We start from the raw sequence: 5,284 nt of genomic DNA, 5'->3' as shown, positions 1-5,284 counted from the left end.
GTGTTTTTTCCCTTCTCCCAGGAACATTTTGTTCATACTGTTGGTTAAAATGAGGCCGCTTTCACACAGAAGTACAGCAGGAAGTATTTAAGTTAGATAAAAGGAAGGACTACTTGGCAAAAGGAGTGACTGCAGGAATGGGTTCCCAGGGGGATTATGGAAACTAATTTTTATTCAAGGACTTTCCTATTAAATAACTTAAATAATAAGGGTGGCTAGGCATAAGCCTATGTCGCCAGTTTTTAGAGGTCTGTGCTTTGAGATTCAGAGGAAATGAACCCACAGCCCTGAGGTGGCTTTAGGGGGTTGAGCTGGCCTTGGAGTTGGGATCAGATGTGGGAAGATGAGTAGGGAAGGTGCAGAGTGAAATGGAACACAGAGACCAGGGCAGGACATCATGAGGGGCAAGTGGGACAGAGAAAGCAGGGTGACCGGCACGTGATCGCTGAAGAACAGGCATGGGAGGATAATGTTAGCAGGTTATGTGAGGGCTGGGTTATAGGAAGCTGGGAAGGTTTGGCCAGGGAATTTACAGATTTTACTCAACAGGGGACTGGGCCTTCCGTGGTGGTTCAGTGGTAAAGAATCTGCAGGCCAATGCAGGAGACTCGAGTTCGACCCCGAAGTTGGGAAGATCTCCTGAAGACAAATGACAACCCACTCCAGTATTCCTGCCTGAGAAATTCCATGGACAGAGCAGCCTGGCAGGTTACAGTCCATAGGGTCCCAAAGAGCTGGCCATGACTTAGCAACTAAACAACAACAGAAAAATGGCAACTAGCGAGTCTTTTTTTCTCCCCCTCAGGTTTTTCAGCAGGAAAAGGAAATGATGGAAATTGTGCTTCAGGGGTCATGGCCTTTTAGAGGTCGAAGGGAACTTAGGGTCATGTAAGGATTTCTCAAGCTCTAGTGGCATCTGAGTCATTTGGTAGGAGCGGGGGTGGTGTACTTGTTAAAATTCAGACTCCCAGGCCCTGCTCCTAGAAGTTCTCATTCGGGGGCTCTGGGTGGGGCTGGGAATCTGCAGTTAAACAAAGGCAATGGTGCTCTGGTGCCACTGGTCTAAGACCTACACAGGGAGGCCACTGCCAGCCTTCTGGGAGACACTGTTCATGGGGTCCAAGCAAGGAAGCCTCTGGTGAACTCCTGGAGAACCACTGAGAAAAGAGCCCTAAAACCACGCAAAAAAGAGTTTGGGCCCAGAAAGCAAGAAGCTGACTTTTGGTGGCAGCAGTCCAGTAGGAGGTTTCAGTCTCCCTTCCTCTTGCTCTCCACACACTCCTATCTTGGAGGGCCTTGAAGCATCTATGGGAGGAAGGCCAAAGAAAGAAAAGAGAAATAGAACACACCCTCTTTCCTGGACAACAGACCCTTGCCGAGTTCATTTAACCAGCATGCTATTCTTGAACCAGCACACTAGCTCTCCAAGGTAATAAGCCCTGCCTTGGAGCATCTGCCTATTTCTGTGGTGTAAATACTCTCCACTATGGCCATCTACCAATGTGATGTCAGGAATACAGGGTTAGAAAGAGAAGCTAAAATATGATCTTGTGAGCTGGCAGGAGCCTGATCCAGCTCATCACTGTTCCTAACCTGAAGTCATGCCCAAGCTGGGGTAGTGGGAAAGAACTATCTAGAATGAGGACACAGTTGCTAAATAGTATATTGTCCTAAACTGTGCTTTATTGTTTAACGTGACCATAGGGAAACCTCCCTGTTAGTCCAGGGCTAAGATTGCTGTTCTACCCGAGCCAGGGCTCAGGTTGGCTCCCTGGTCAGCGAACTAGATCTCACATGTGGGAAACAGTCATATAAATAAATATAAAAATAGTAAATAAAAATAATATAAAGTGACCATAGGGCTTTCGGGTAAACTACTCAAGTTCTCATCCAATGACAAGGGGAAAACTGAACAAATTTCAGATTGGGGATATTAAGAGACCAGAGAAAGTTACAGTTTGGTTATATCCTAAGGATGGTGCCTGTCTTACGTGTTACTAGGGGAACTTTTATCTTTAAAACTGGTAAGATACTTTTCAAAAAGAATTATCACGTGGAAATACAAAACTGAAAGGTACACGTGAACTCTCGAACCTCAGATTGAGAACCACAGATGCGGGATATTCTGTAGTTGATGAGGTTTGTTATGGAGTTTTCTTTACTGTTCCGAAGCAGATGTCCGCCAGAGGAAGGCAGCTGTCTCACTGATTGCAAAACAAACAAGTGAAATTGTTCAAAGATGCAAAAACTGGTACAGGAAGAACCTCCAAAGACGCGCATGAGACCTACCACATAGGAATACTATGATGAAATGAGCAAGCAGACTTGAACGTATCTAACACACATAGTTTGCAGTCAGTAGGTTGTGGTTTTCCTTCAGAGCTTCATTGCACTTAAGTGGTGTTGGATGTTGACTCCCTCTGAGGGAGCATCCTCCGTGTTAATAAATCTAAGAATCATTTCTATTTCCCCTCTGACGAATGTCACAAGCGAAGCCTTAGGCAGCCTTAATGAAGGGGAGAGCGAGAACCTTCTAAGACCCTTTGGCAGGTAGGGGATGAGGAGGAAGTAAACGAGAACCAGAACCAGCTTTAAATTGGGCTCCAAAAGTGTCGGGCGCTCGTGCAAACAACTTCTGGGTAGTTGAAGCCGCCTCGAGAACACCAGGAGCGCAGCTCTCCCACACGGGCTTCCTCATCCTGGGGTTCATGGAGGCAGAAAAACTGCGCCCGGCGAGATGCTGCTTCCAGCCGAGACCGGGCGAGGAAACCGCGGGGACCCTCCATCCTTCATGCCTGCTTTCAACGAGGGACTTTCTCCGGTTTTATAAACTACGTTCCCAATCCACCACCTCCCACTTTCAACGGCACAAATAGTGCTTTTTGCCATTGCGTCAACAGAACCTGGAATGTTCCAGGCAGCCCCGTGTCCTGTATCTTGAGAGGAAAGGGGAAATTTCTGTGAAGGGACGGGGCGTGCGTGTGGCCCTGCACGGCGCAGAGGGGAGAAGGGCAGACCCCCATGTGCCGGGGACACAGCCCTAGCGCTTCCCCGGGCGAGCGGGGCCAGAGGGCGCGCAGCACCGAGCCTCGTCCGCGGCGCTACGGGCGGGTGCCTCGCAGGGGCCCCGGCGTCCAGCACACGTCGGCCTCTGTGGAAGCGGTTTCAACGTCTTCACCCAAAGCAGTGCCAGCCCTCTGGCACTCTGCCGCCTTCTCCTGAGGAATTATGAATAATGACTCATCAATCAAGAATCTACACAGGCGGAGACGCGGTCTCTAGAATCAGCAGGCGGGATGAGATCATAAAGGACGCGAACGTGGAGAGGAGAGATTCAACCGCCGTCTTCTCAGGGCGCAGAAGACAGGGCGCCGGCCGTAAAGCAACTCCGCATGCGCAGAAGCAGGTCTGTCAGCAGATGCCGCAAGAGGCGGGGCAGGAGGAAGCTGAGACTGAAGACTCAATTTGTCTAGGTTTGAGCAAGCACTCGTCGTCTCCCACATGGTCTAGCGGTTAGGATTCCTGGTTTTCACCCAGGCGGCCCGGGTTCGACTCCCGGTGTGGGAACGCCACTGTATTTTTGGACAGAAAACGAAAATAAATCAAGCCCCTCTAAACTAGGGGAACACTGGTGTTTTTAGAAAGAGCTATAACTACATTTCAGAGCACCCAGGGGAAATTGAAGCTGAAGAGAATCGGGGTCTACCGTACAGTGAATGGTTGTACAGCCCAGTCAAGGCCGGTTGACCGGCAGGAGCAAACGGAAAGGAAGTAACTCGAAAGAGTGCTGACTTTGCCTTTGAAATGTCTTTAAATCTGAGGAGCAGGGAGTCAGCCGGTCCCATGCTAAGATAGATGTTTCAGTTGGTTTTTCTGCGCAATTTCTCCTTGTACCGTGAATATGAAACAAATGATTAAAAAAGTGCTCTTCTTTGAAAAAAAAAAAAAAAAGACAAGACACATTGTAGGACATTATAGGCTCTTAAGTTACCTAAAGCCATCCCTTTGAGGACAGCAAGATTTTCAGAAAAGTCATATTATTGAGGGCAGAGTAGTTCAGAGTACAGTCTACTGTATTTTGTGATTCAAAAGCTCACTGAAGCAGTTACCGTGGGGGGAGAGGGGAGGAAGGAAAATAGAAAATTATTACACACATTGAGGAGTGAGGCAATGGCAAAAAAATACTTTCTTCTCACGCCCTAACTGTTTGACACATTCTGTTTTAAAAAACTTCAGGAATTCATGATACACTCAATAAGATCTCTAGAGTTAGAAATGTTAGTACTGATGTGTGACAAGACAGTTTCCAACTGTTACCCAAATAAGTGCATCTTCTGCTGTAATCGTTTATCTTGCTTGCTTCTCCAAACATTTGCTGCTAGGAAAAACCTCCAGGCATTTAGAAGCCACACTTCTGTCCCACTGGTGTTGAACTCTTTGAAGCTTTCCCAATTTGTTCTCAGACTACCATTAACCCTGAGAAACGACTGTGAAAAGACTTGGCATCCACATAACTTTGTTTGAAATTTTCTCTCTTTTTAAAGTCCTTTGGGATTTTAAGGGGACACAAAAAATGTCACTTTCAATGAGAAACATTAAATTTTCTAATTAAGAGCCTGGAGGAGAAACTGATCATCAGCAGGTGATCTGCAATTATTCAATCGAGTAGGACAGAACAGATAGGAAAATATAAGACCCAATAATAATAACAATAATAAGTATTCATTGAGCACGTACTATGAACTTGGATAAATGTTTTATATATTTTTTTTCAATTTAATCCTTATTTTGTTATCAGATAATATTATTATGTCTGTATCAGCCAGGGGCCCAATAGGAAACTGATGACATTCTTAACAGAGTTTAATAAAGGGACTACTGAGGGTTTGTTGAGGTTCTAGAAAAACAACAAGGAATGATGCAGTCTCCAGGGCTCCTGGATCTAAAATGAATAAGGGGAGGGAGGGTGGCTGCCATCCGGAGCTGTGGTTTCTATTTGTCTTAAAACTTGCTTTCTTATGGCAAGTGTGTTCCATTCACATGAAGACTCTTAAATTCATTCATCCTATGAATCATTCATTTCCATAAAATAGATTTGTGGCCTCACAGATTTGACAAAAGCATCCTTTGGATGAATATGATACTTAAAAGACACAGAGCATAGTAGATGCCCCTATAGACACGTACTTAATTAAATAAAAACAGCTTAACTTTGTGGGGAAATATTTGCTTGAGTTTTATTTGCCATTTTTATAACTTTGTATTTTTTGCAAAACATTTTGCC

The 5,284-nt window shown here is 45.7% G+C and overlaps 1 non-coding gene across 1 annotated transcript; it reads left to right on the top strand.

Annotated features, from left to right (window-relative positions):
- The first annotated feature begins 3,495 nt into the window (after nt 1-3,495).
- TRNAE-UUC (transfer RNA glutamic acid (anticodon UUC)) lies at nt 3,496-3,567 on the top strand. The gene has a single exon. It is a non-coding gene; the product is annotated as a tRNA-Glu (tRNA).
- The last annotated feature ends 1,717 nt before the right edge of the window (nt 3,568-5,284 follow it).

This window comes from Muntiacus reevesi, chromosome 11 (genome assembly GCF_963930625.1).
Source record: "Muntiacus reevesi chromosome 11, mMunRee1.1, whole genome shotgun sequence".
Classification (NCBI taxonomy): domain Eukaryota; kingdom Metazoa; phylum Chordata; class Mammalia; order Artiodactyla; family Cervidae; genus Muntiacus; species Muntiacus reevesi.
This window is presented reverse-complemented; position numbering and strand designations above follow the sequence as displayed.